Raw genomic sequence first — 14,598 nt, forward strand, 5'->3', positions numbered from 1 at the left:
TAGTTCTTCGAGTTCGGTGCCTACTTTATATGGTTCATTTTCTAGACCTGTAGGCCGTGGAGGACATTCTGGTCATTCAGGCTCCTCTCATCAGCCTATCGCTCGTAGGGGTTGTTTTGAGTGTGGTGATGTGGGACACTTTGTGAGAAATTGCCCAGGGCCAGACGTGGTGGATTGCATCAGGGTTCTCAGGCTTTGACTTCCAGGGCTGCACAACCTCCAACTAGGGGAGGTGTACAGAGTGGCAGAGGTGGTTCTCATTCAAGTAGAGGTGGTTCTTCTTCTGGTCGAGGTGGTGGTCGTGGAGGTTCACAATATGAGGGTGGTCGTTCTCACTGCTATGCTTTTCCGGGTAGGCCAGAGGCTGAGGCTTCAGATGCTGTTATCACAGGTATTATTCCAATTTGTCATCGACCAGCTACTGTATTATTTGATCCAGGCTCTACTTATTCTTATGTGTCCACATATTTTGCTTCGAGTCTGGATATAGTATGTGAGTCTCTTGATTTGCCGGTACATGTTTCTACTCCTGTCGGGGATTCTGTAGTGGTAGATCGGGTGTATCGATTATGTATAGTTACCTTGATGGGATATGACACTCATGCAGATTTAAAGGTCTTAGATATGGTAGATTTTGATGTGATTCTTGGTATGGATTGGTTATCTCCTTATCATGCAATTTTAAATTGTCATGCCAATACAGTTACATTAGTTATGCCTGGAATTCCTATAGTAGAATGGAGAGGTTCACTTAGTCACCATCCTAAAGGGGTGATATCATTTCTTAAGGCTCGTCACTTTGTAGAGAGAGGATGTTTGGCTTACTTGGCGCACATTCGAGATACTAGTGTTGAGACTCCTATGCTTGAGTCTATTCCGGTGGTGAGTGAATTTTCGGAGGTATTTCCGACAGACTTAGCAGGTCTCCCACCTGATCGTGATATTGATTTTTGTATTGACATAAAGCCAGGCACTCAGCCTATTTCCATTCCTCCTTATCGTATGGCACCGGCTGAATTGAAAGAGTTGAAGGAACAGTTGCAGGATTTGTTGAGCAAGGGTTTTATTAGACCGAGTGTATCTCCTTGGGGTGCTCCAGTGTTATTTGTGAAGAAGAAATATGGATCTATGCGTATGTGTATTGACTATCGGCAGTTGAACAAGGTAACCATCAGAAATAAGTACCCGATACCTCGTATTGATGATTTATTTTATCAGTTGCAGGGTGCTTCTATTTTTTTCCAAGATTGACTTGAGATTCGGATACCATCAGTTGAATGTTAGGGCGGAGGATATCCCTAAGACAGCTTTTCGAACACGTTATGGCCATTACGAATTTTTGGTGATGTCTTTTGGATTGACCGAAGGTATTATGGTGGATCCTAAGAAGATTGAGGCAGTTCGAGATTGGGTCAGACCTGCTTCAGTTACTGAGATTCGGAGTTTCTTAGGCCTTGCAGGTTATTATCGACGGTTTGTAGAGGGGTTCTCATCCATTGCATCTCCATTAACTAGATTGACCCAAAAAGAAGTGGTTTTCCAGTGGTCTGATGAATGTGAGGTGAGTTTTCAAAAGCTCAAGACTTTATTGACTACTGCTCCGATTTTAACCCTACCCGTGGAGGGAGAGGGTTTTGTTGTATATTGTGATGCTTCTCGAATCGGTCTTGGTTGTGTATTGATGCAGAAGGGAAAGGTGATAGCTTATGCTTCGAGGCAGTTGAAGGTTCATGAGAAGAACTATCCTATTCATGATTTGGAGTTGGCGGCTGTTGTGTTTGCGTTGAAAATTTGGAGGCATTATCTTTATGGTGTGCATTGTGAGGTGTTCACGGATCATCGTAGTCTCCAGTATATATTCGATCAGAGAGATCTCAATTTGAGGCAGCGAAGATGGTTGGAATTGCTCAAAGACTACGACATGACTATTCTTTATCATCCAGGCAAGGCAAATGTGGTAGCAGATGCCTTGAGTCGAAAGGCGGTAAGTATGGGTAGTCTAGCCATGTTACAGGTTGGCGAGCATCCTTTAGCTAGGGATGTCCAATCCTTGGCCAATAGCTTTGAGAGGCTTGATATTTCAGAATCTGGTAAGGTTTTGGCTTATATGGAGGCTAGGTCTTCCTTATTGGAGCAGATTCGAACTCAACAGTTTAATGATGGTGATTTATGTAAGATTCGAGACAAGGTGTCAAAAGGAGAAGCCAAAGATGCAATTCTTGATGGTGACGGAGTTTTGAGGATAAAAGGTCGTATATGTGTTCCTCGGACAGGTGATTTGACTAGACTCATCATGGAAGAGGCACATAGCTCAAGGTACTCTATTCATCCTGGGGCTACTAAGATGTATCGTGACTTGAAGCAGCATTATTGGTGGTGTCATATGAAGAGGGACATAGTAGATTTTGTATCTCGGTGTTTGAATTGTCAGCAAGTGAAGTATGAACACCAAAAGCCTGGAGGTGTGACTCAGAGGATGCCCATACCTGAGTGGAAGTGGGAGCGTATTGCTATGGACTTTGTGGTAGGGTTGCCACGTACCTTGGGTAAGTTCGATGCTATATGGGTCATCGTGGATCGACTGACTAAGTCTTGGGTAGTATTTTAGCTTTCCGCATTTCATATTTATAAGGAACTTAGTGTTGGAATTTTTACTCGTTGTTTACCTTTTTACCTCATTAGTTAATCATAATTGGTAAATATGTTGGGTTGGCTTACCTATTGGTTGGGAACATAGGTGCCATCACGACTTGTGAATTTGGGTCGTGACAACTAGTGTCTCTACTACTCTCCTCACTATCACTTTCCCCTTCACTACTCTCAACATTATCACTAGCATCAACACTACTATTTTAGTAGTTGTCAATATCCGCCATTGTTTTCGTTTCTGAATCAGACTTGGGTTCTCCGACTGCAATTTTTTTATTTTTACAAGTTTTCAAAACTTCTTCAGCCTTTCGTTTTTAGTTCTAAGAGCAATAGGAGCAGATGGTTTAGTGCTTCCACCTCTAGTTTTAGCCATACTTTATAATCTACATGCAAAAACATATTTATCGATCACTAATTTATTAACATAAACGGAGTAATACTCAAATAAAACATGCAAAATAAATGGCAGTTCCAACAGAAATCAACAATGTAATAAACAGAAACGACATTAAAGTCGATCAATGTTCAGTAAAAATTTCAAAATCAATAGGCGAGATAAACATATTTTAAAAAAATAATAATATAAGCAATCAAATAGAGCTAAATACTTCTATCCAAATAAAAACGTCATTAGGGACAACAAATATTCACAGAATACGGCGAAAACACTTCATCCCAAACAAGAACATGAAGAAAAAAAGTCCAGAAAAATGGGTCATTAAATCATTACACTACCATAACAAAATACACAACCAAATATGGCTAAAAATTACTGAAAAACACCATGACAGAAGGTTCAACTTACCAAAGATGAGAGCTTTGAACTTGAGGAAGAAGATTGAAAAAAATAGATGAAGATTTGAGAGGGGTATAGGACGATGAAAAGGTTGAATAAGTTAATGGAAGAGAAGTGTATGGGGAAGAGTAGCGTATGATTACAATGGTTTCATCTTTCAAGAATAGAGGATGTTCTTGGAAGATGAAAATCCCTTGCACTTGGAGAAGAAGAAACGTCAGAATAGAGATTTAGAAAATGTGCCTCGATTTTCATCAAATAATAATATATTTAAAATGTGTTGGAATTATAATATATTTTGTAAACTTATATCTTTTCCCAAGTTTTAAAAATAATAAATAAGCCCATGATCCATATTCACAAATATACTCCAAGTTTAAAAATGCCAAAGAGACCCATGACCCCACATATTTTCCTTTTTAAAAAGCCCAGCCCTAAAAAATAAAGCAAAAATAAGTTATAAAGGTGGGTACAGTACCAAATCTTCTCAAGAAACCCATAACCCTAAATCGCCCAAATCTCTCAATTTTCTCTGAATTGAGAGATTCATCCATTCATGTAAGCTCTCAATTAGTAAGATCCTCACAAATCAAGCTTCTCCATTTATGGTAAGCTCTCAATCAGTAAGATCCTCACAAATCAATCTTCCCAATTTACGGTAAGCTCTCAATCCGTAAGTTTATTTGTGAACTTTTCACTTTAAATAGTTCTAATTCAGTGTAATATTTTCTATTTAAGCTCTCAATAAGTGTTTTTAATGGTTAAATTCTCAGTTTTCTGATTTTTTCTGAATCTATGTATTATCTATTTGTTCATGCATGTTCTTAACTTAAATGTATTTGTTGTTAGTTTGTAGAGATTTGTTGTTATCATGCATGTAGGGTTTGTGATTTTGCATCCGCTAAAGTGATTTTGCATGATATAGTTTAGCTTTGGTTTTGCCTTAAATAGAAATAGTATCGTGATTTTCAGATTTTTGCTTGTTATAGAGTAAAACCTTTATTAGTTTTTATTTACTTTAGTAGATCTGGTTCTTAGAGATTTTCATTTTGTGGATAAGAACAAAGAAGATATCTCACCTTGGAATTTCGCAAAAGAATTTGAATTTCGCAAGAGAATCAGGAAATTTCATTTCTCTTTTGTGGGTGAATTAGTTAAAATTTGTTATAATGCTCTATATTGAGTTACTAATGTTATTAACCTAATTTTCATATATGGGCATGATAGGTTGTTGAGGCATAAAAAATTATTGGTGAGGACTGGAATCAACATTGATAGGAATCCTTTGACAGGTATATTTATTATTGAGATCAACGTCGATAATATAATTTTTTATTTTTTGTGATTAATGTGATGATGATCTAATGATGAAGAAGTGTTATTGTTTAAACTTGTCTACCATCTTCTGTTCTTTGGACACTCATATTTGAGAAGGTGGAAATAAGATATATGATACTCTTGGATTGTTGTTGATTCGCATATACAAGGTTTCAACTAATTTCACATCAAGTGTACTTATCTTTGTAAGTTATTTACTTTAATTTTCAGATTTGCAAATAACTTAATTAATATATAGACATGACTTGCTATTATGATTATTAGTTCATTGTATAGGTATGTATGCTAGTATTTTTAATTTTGTATATGTCATAAGCTGGTTAAGATACTTGGTTGTAATAAGATGTTCAGTAATTGAAAACAAAATTTACTTTACTTGCATAGAATTACTTTATATTATTGATTCACAATTCATGTAAATAGTTATTATCATACAGATACTTGTTGTTTTTATTTTTATTTTAATATTATGTTATCATTTAACTTCAGGTTGAATTGTTATGTTGTCCTTTTTAGCTATGTCAATTGATAAATCTTGGATTGGCAAACCACTAAACCCTCTTGAATATGTAGATGGGGTAAGAAAGTTTCTGGATATTTGAGCATGGATCTATTGATGGACATGTAATTAAATGTCCATGTTTGAGATGTGGTTTCAATAAGTGGTAGAAAAGAAGTGTAGTTCATGAAGAGCACCTAATTTTAAAGCCTTTTCCAGATAATTACAAATTTTGGTATTTACACGGTGAAGAATCAAGATGAATTGATGAGGCACCTGGGATTTTAAGTCATGGAAAAAGTTTAACTTACTTCATCCTGAATTTGCTACAGATCCTCGAAATGTACGACTAGGTCTAGCTAGTGATGGTTTTAATCCTTTTCGAGCAATGTCAACAACCTATTGTATTTGGCCAGTGATTCTTATTCCATACAACCTACCTCCTTGGGAATGCAGGAAACAATCTTCATTTATTCTCTCAATGATCATTCCAGGGAAAAAAAAGGTCAGGAAATGACATAGACGTCTATTTACAACCTCTTATCCAAGAGTTGAGGGAATTGTGGTATGATGGAGTGGATACATTAGATTCTTCAAAAAATGAAACATTTAAAATGCGAGTAGCTTTAATGTGGACAATTAGTGACTTTCCCGGGCTTGGTAACTTATCTGGATGGAACACATACACTCAATTACATCGTCTTCGTTTTAATGGAAAAATCGAGCAATTGGAGCCACCAATTACATTATCAGGATCTGACATCTTGAAACAAATGGAGGGCATTCTTGTCAATTTTGGAAAAGTATACGAGTTGAATAATAAGCGCAAAATTGCTAGGGGAATATTGTTATTGAAGATGAATCGAGACAACGGAGAAAGAGAAGAATATTTTTTGACCTTCCTTATTGGGAATCTAACTTGTTGCGTCGTAATCTAGATGGTATGCACATTGAAAAAAACATGTGTGAGAATGTGATATACAATTTGCCTAGTGATTCTGAAAAATCAAAAGACAATCGTCAAGCTCGAAATGATCTTAAAGAAATGGGTATAAGACAAGAACTTTGGCCAGATGAGAATGAATATTATCTCTCATCTTTGTTTACTATTCTAAATTCAAAGAAAAATGGTTTTAAAAAAGACGTATTTCTGCGGACTTTAAAGAATGTCAAAATGCCTGATGGATATGCAAGCAACATTTTGAGATGTATTGACTTAAACAATGAAAGATTTTTTGAATGAAAAGTCATGATTTTCACATTCTCATGCAACACTTGTTACCAATTGCAATACGTAAAATTTTGCCTGATAAGTTCATTCTTTCGACAACTATGTGCCAAAAATTTAAGTCTCTCACATCTTGACAAGCTGCAGTCTCGATATGTTCACACTATCAACCACTTAGAAATATTATTTGGTCCCATATTCTTTACAATCATGGTTCATTGACTTGTCATCTAGTCACTGAAGCAAAACTTGGGGTCCAGTGCATGCAGTATTGATGGATGTATTTTGTGGAAAGGTAACTAAAATTTCTTTTTCTTTTTTACTGAAATTTATTCTTTAAGTCAAAGATATAAAATTGTATCTATTCACTGATTATTCATCTTTTGATTAGGTATTTAAGACACTTGAAGTCATTTGTGCGAAATATGTCACAACCAGAAGATTGCACAAGAGGCTCTTACCTTTTTTTTTCCAAATTTCTTAAAGAGATTTGTGGATGTATTTAGTTGGTAGATTGTCAAGGTGGACCAGAATCTGAAGCTTTTGGTGTATTAATGAATGAACATGTGGTTGCCATATTGAGTAGGGAGCCTAATGAAAATGGATTTTTTTTGTATTGATTTAATGCATTTTATATATCAGTCTATATATGTGCAAATTTACAACTTATTTAATATGTATGCATAGATGCAGAAGCAAAACCAGTATAAAAATGATGTGTTTTGATAGGTATATTCTCAATTAATTACTAATGTTTTACAATTTAAAATTTTCAGATGGCAAAGGGAAAAGCTGTTGATCGAGGCAGAATGTGGACTGAGACTCATAGGAGAAAAGATGGAAGTTATGTAACTGAGGCGGCTAAGGAGATTGGGGGTAAGTATTCTTTCTGCAGACAATTACTCGAGCAGATGTTTATAGTAGTGCACAATTTGGGATCTTGTTGTTTAACTCAATTTGGCTTAATAATGACATGACCCTAGATGTGAAGGTTTGGAGGTCGAAGATTAGGATAGTGGAGTAGTAGGTAGCTTAGTATTGTCGTACATTTATGTGGGAGAGGCAGAGGCTAGTCTCATCTGCTTATCGTCTTTATATCTGGTAGTAATATTTAGTAGTTAAATAGACATAGAATCCATTGAGACATCAGAAAATGAACAGTAGTATAAATCCGACATATAATCCATTGAGACATCAAAAAATGTCAACGTGTGCGTGCCCGAATCTCCAAAAATAGTGTATTTTAGAGAATTTGACATGGATGCGACATAAAAAGTGTAGTTTCCAAAAGCATATAATACCGCATGGGTGAACCAGAAAAAAGGATTTAGCATATTTTTGATGTACCAATGGGTTTATACATATTCCTCATATAAAAAAGGTAATTTATCTCGATTTAGAATGAATGTTCACCCAAAAATAGAAGCGAGAAACATCTTAGATAGGAGCGTTTTCTCTTGTAAGGAGGTTTACAAACAAGCTAAAAAAGTTCCTCTCCCTCCTATCAAGAGGTGATTTTTTGATCGATTAAGAATGACTCATAGTCAGTCCTAAAAGAGGTAACAAAAAAATAGACTTAACACAAATATAATTTGGTTGACAAATAAATAATGAATATCAAATTATTATATCAAATAGTAATAATATATAAACTAATATGTTCATGTGTTATTTTACCATTTCGTTGTATTGCTGTTATATAACCTTTCTACCATGAACTTGATCAAAATGATAGAGTAGTGGCACAACATGAGTAAATATTTTTTCACACACTCGACATGCAATTAAATTAGTATAAGCCGTCGTTATATTTCTCTTAACTAAGCTGAATCATATATTCTTTAAAGTGGGAAGCTCCTATCTTCAAAGTTGAATTGTCATTTTCCCTCCACTAAATCAAAAACTTAAAATATTATTATTTAGTTTGATATTTAATCAAATTTTGATTTAGTGAAGTGACAAAATGGTAATCCAATTTTAAAGATAGGAGTTCCCCACTTTAAATAATATATGATTCAGCTTAATTAAGAGAATATAATGGTGGCTTATACTAATTTAATTGCATGTCGAGTGTGTGGCGAATTTTTTTCTCATGTTGTGTCACTACTCTATCATTTTGTTCAAGTTAATGGAAAAAAACGTTATATGCTAGCAATACAACGAAATGGTAAAATCAGACATGAATATATTAGTTATATATTATTATTATTATTTGATAATAGTTTGATATTCATTATTTATTTGTTGGCCAATTTATATTTATTCCAAGTCGATTTTTTTATACCTCTTTTAGGATCGACTATGATCATTCTTGTTCGATCAGAAAACTACATCTTGATAGAAGGGAGAGGAACTTGAATTTTTTATTTGTTTGAAAACTTCCTTACAAGAGAAAACACTCTTATCTAGGGTGTTTCTTGCTTCTATTTTTTTGTGGCAATTCATTCTAAATCGAGGCAAATTACCTTTTTTTATACGAGGAAGGTGTAGTTTCCAAAAGCTTATAAATACATCTTCCTCATATAGAAAAGGTAATTTACCTCGATTTAGAATGACTTGTCACCCAAAAATAGAAGCAAGAAACACCCTAGATAGGAGCGTTTTCTCTTGTAAGGAAGTTTTCAAACAAACTTAAAATTCAAAGTTCTTCTTCCTCCTAACAAGATGGTGATTTTTTGATCGAACAAGAATGAATCATAGTCGGTTCTAAAAGAGGTAACACAAAAAAACTACTTAAAACAAATATAAATTGGTTGACAAATAAATAACGAATATCAAATTATTATGTCAAATAGAAATAATATATAAACTAATATGTTCATGTGTGATTTTACCATTTCCTTGTATTGCTAGCATATAACCTTTTCTTCCATGAACTTGATCAAAATGATAGGGTAGCGGCACAACATGATGATATATTTTGCCACACACTCGACATGCAATTAAATTATTACTATAAGTCACCATTATGTTTCTCTTAACTAAGCTGAATTATATATTATTTAAAGTGGAAAACTCCTATCTTCAAAGTTGGATTACCATATTCTCCCTCCACTAAATCAAAACTTAATTTGATATTTAATTAAACTTTGAGTTTTTGGAAGGTCAAAATGACAATCCAACTTTGAAGATAGGAGCTTCCCACTTTAACTAATATATGATTCAGTTTGGTTAAGAGAAACATAACTGTGACTTATACTAATTTAATTGGATGTCGAGTTTGTGAAAAAATATTTCCTCATACTTTATCACTACTCTATCATTTTGATCAAGTTCATGTAAGAAGATGTTATATGCTAGCAATACAACGAAATGGTAAAATCGTACACGAATATATTAGTTTACATATCATTATTATTATTATTTGATATAATAATTTGATATTCATTATTTATTTGTTGACCAATTTATATTTGTGTTAATTCGATTTTTTTGTTATCTCTTTTAGGACCGACTATGATTCATTCTTGTTTGATCAGTCATTCTATTTTTGGGTGGAAATTCATTCTAAATCGAGGAAAATCAACTTTTTCTAATTATATGATGAAGATGAGCTTTGATTTATTAGTTTATGTGAAAAACTTCCTTACGAGGGAAGCGATCCTTGTTTCTACATTCTCTTTTAAGAAAGTGATTCATTTTGATTCTATCAGCGAATCACATTTCTTATGCAAGGAAAACATTCTTTTTATTATTAGTTTACTTCAAAACATCCTTACAACGAAAAACACTTCCGACGTGAATGTTTCTCCATTCTCTTTAAGGGAGACAATTCATATCATTAAGTGCCCTTTTATATAAACACCTCCGACATGGTTCTAGTTAGGGGTGTACAAAATCAAACCGAAAATCGAATCAAATCGCAAATCGAGTCAAATCGGAGAAAAAACCCGACTAGTGGTTGATTTGATTTGGTTTGGTGTTGAAAAAAAAAACCCGACTATATTTAGATTGGTTTGGTTTTAACTAAAAAAAACCAACCCGAGACCAAACCAACCCGAATTTATATATAATTTTAAAATTTTATTTTATGCATAAAAATATTTACTTTGATATAATTTTTAAATATTTCTTATACATTTTCATGGTTTTTATCTTTTAATATATTATTTCAAGTTTGAAACTTAGAATTCTAAATGGTTCAATAAAGATTATAGTCCACATATATTTGTAATTATAATAAAGCTTAAATCAAAATCAAATTAATACTAATGCAAAAAGGAAATCAATTCAACACTAAGAATGAAAATAATATTGAATATGGGTTTTACATTGGTTTAGACAATTCAAATACATAATCTAATTTCAATTTTCTTTAATATTTAGTTATGTAACTAATACTTATTAAACTTATTTTAGCATGATTTAGTACTTTTAAATTATGATCATTTTCATTATGACTTGTTAATTTGCAATATTTGTTTTACGCGATTTCATTATTATTATTTTTGTTGGATATTTTAGTGTCATTACTCATATCATATTTTGTGTTATTTTCTTAAGAAACACCTTAGATAGTTGTATTTTGGTAGGCCTGAAGAAATATTTGAAGTACAAGTAAATATATGTTTGTATGAATACTTTAGCGGAAAAACCCGAAAAAATCTGAAAAAAACCGAGGTTGAAAAACTCGAGTTTTATTGGTTTGGTTTGGTTTATAGATTTAAAAATCCGACACAAATGGTTTGGTTTGATATTTGAAAAACCCGAACCAACCCGACCATGTACACCCCTAGTTCTAGTAAACAATTATCATTAAGTGTCCTTTTATTTAAAATTACTTTTCAAACACGTGCAACACATGTGTATTTCAAGTGATTTAGTATAAGACTTTGCATAATCACATAATTTTTTTGAAACATGTTATCACTGCATACACTAACTATATAAGAAAAGTAAATTTTTCATGAATATGGTACTTTGATTAGTAACTTGAGAGTTGAACTGAAAAAAAGTCAACATGAAATCTGAAATATAAAATAAAAACATATCAATGCTCATGTTTGTAACACCACTATCACTATTGCAACTCTAATGGTTATATAACACAAGGAAAAAATAATAAAAATATAGTGAATGAAAGGAGAAGAGTAAGGAAAAAAATAGTTAATCAATTGACTTCTGGACTTCATCATTTAAAATGTAAGGGAGTTTATAATGTCATATAAAGAATTAAAGTGCAGCTATTGGATTTCAAATTCAAGTATTCAACCATTATATAATTAAAATATTATTATTTAATTAGATATTTAATTAAATTTTGATATTGTGTATGATTTGTGTTGTTGTTCTTTATTTGATATTCATTATATAACCTTCTTTCTTTCATGAACTTGATCAAAATGATTGAGTAGTAGCACAATATGAGGAAATATTTTGTTACACACTCGACATACAATTAAATTAGTATAAGTCATCATTATGTTTCTCTTAACTAAGCTAAATCATATATTATTTAAGCTGGAAAGCTCCTATCTAAAAAATTGAATTATCATTTTGCCCCTCTATTAAATTAATTTTTTTAAATTTAATAGTATCTAATTAAATAATAATCTGTTAATTATCTAAAGATTGAATTATATAAATACATCTTCCTCATATATAAAAAATGCAATTTCACTACAACAAAATATATCTATAGCTACGAAATTTAAGCTATGAATTAAAAAATCGTAGCTATTTCCTAGTAATAGCCACAAAATTTTGAACTCCATAGCTATCTATAAATTAGTAAAATTTCTTAGCCACAAAAATCAAATTGATGAAGCTAATTCTTTATTTTTGCTATAATTATTAATAATTGTGGCAGTAATTGTCTAAGTAGTTACAACTCTATTGCTATGATAAAAAATTATAGCTGATAGTATGTTTTTGCTATGCGATAAATATTATTGTGGCAATATTAACCTTTTAGCCACAATAAATTATTTGAAACAAAATATTTTGCTTCAACTTATAAGGAATTGTGGTAAAACTTAAATAATATAGTCATAGATTTTTTCAATAGTAATTTTTTTTAGCTAATTATTAATTTTGTTGCAAGGCAAAATTTATTGTGCAATAGTGACCTTTTAGCCACAATAACTTATTTGAAACAAATTGTTATAGGTAAATATCATTTTTTAGCTTTAAGTAATTATGAAATGTGACAACAGTTAAATGATATAGCCACGTATTTTTTTGCTATAAGAAATTTTGTAGCTAATTATTAATTTAATCCATGATTTAAAACTTACCGTAAGAATAGTAACTTTTGAGCCACGATAAATTATTTGAAACAAATTATTATAGCTAGATAAATATTTTTGCTTCAAGTTAATAGAAAGTGTGGTAATAGTCAAATGATATAGTCATAGACTTTTTTTTATAGTAAATGTTATAGCTTTTTACTATTTTTTTCCACGAGTTAAAACTTAGTGTAGCAATAGCAACATTTTTACAACAATAAATTATTTGAAATAAAATATCATGATTGTATAAATAATTTTGCTTCAAGTTATAAGAATTTGTGATAATAATTAGCCTAATAACTATAATTTATTTTTCATGACGAAATAATATAGTCATAGATTTATTATTAAGATAGAATTCTTAGCTAATCATTTTCTTTTATCACAAATTAAAATTTGTTATAGAAATAGTTGTATTTTAGCCACATTACATAATTTTTTCACACAATTAAAATTATCATTATCATAGTACTAATATAATCACAGTAAATTAGTCGTAACAAATTTGTATAGTAAGATAAATATTTATAAAGTTATGTATGTATATGTGTTATCTGAGAGATTTCTACACTTACAGATATAGTACTTGCATATTTTTTTTTACATGGAAGCATAAATCAAATACTCATCAAAATAGTATTAAATTGAAGACAAATTCATCAAATAAATGTTAAAAGTAAATTAATGATATATACAATCTTTATTATAAAATTACGAGATTATATAACTATTATATGCTCTATGTTTTAGATTTCTTCTATCGAACAATATATTTATTAAGTTAGTATAATTAAAGGTGTGTTCATTTTTCTATTCGATTAATAACTTTATAAGGCTTTAATCATAAATTTTAAATATAATTTAAATAAATTAGAGGTTACATATAATTATCTTTGACTAATAATTATATCAAATTTAAATAAAAATCAACTTCACAATTACCTAAATTTTATCTTGATCGTACTTTGAGATTTTTATTTTTTTTTGGGTAATTAAATGTATATTCATTAATCACCAAATGGTATTGACATATCATAACAAACTACATCACAGTTTGTTAACCAGAAAAAACAAAACTCAGAGGAGATACAACTTCATAGAAAGATAAGTTGTTGCAACCTAGAACTAATGGCCTTAGGAGCCCTCATACTACACATATAAGCTATACCTCTTTAGCGATGTGTTCGAGATTTCTACTTTTGCCTTAAAAAATTCATATGTGAGATTAATTTTTATTTGGCTCGAACCTATTCTATTAAAACAATACATATACATTTTAGTGTAATTAATTAAAGGTGTTCATCGTTGGATTTAATTCAATTTTATAGACATATTTGTAAGTTTTAAACATAATTTGAATAAATAGTGGTTACAGTTAATAACTTTAAATTAAGAAAATTTACATCAAATTTGAAGTATAAAATTGCACTAAGGATTAAGTTTCACTCAAGTTCATCTTGATCAAGTATTTTGAGAATTATTATTTGACTCAAACTTATTCGACCGAAACAATATGCGTATTGGTGTTGATCGTTCTGTTTGGTTCTATTTTAATATATGATTTAAATTGTAAATTTCAAATATAATTTTAAATTTATAATTAGATTGCATCTAGTTAAATTGTTTGGTATGAAGGAAAATGTTTTCCTGGAAAACAAGTTGATTTTTGACTTATTTTCTCATGTTTGGTTGGTGAGTAAAAAATATTTTCCGAAAAAAATTTTTAGTGTTTGATTTATGAATGAAAAAATATTGTTGAGAAATATCTTTTATTTTTACTAGAGTAGAAAATAATTTTTGAAATTGAAAATATTTTTTAAAAACAAACTTAAATTTATTTATTTTTTTGGGGGGGGGG

Source organism: Solanum tuberosum, unplaced genomic scaffold, assembly GCF_000226075.1.
Source record: "Solanum tuberosum cultivar DM 1-3 516 R44 unplaced genomic scaffold, SolTub_3.0 scf00376, whole genome shotgun sequence".
Taxonomy (NCBI): domain Eukaryota; kingdom Viridiplantae; phylum Streptophyta; class Magnoliopsida; order Solanales; family Solanaceae; genus Solanum; species Solanum tuberosum.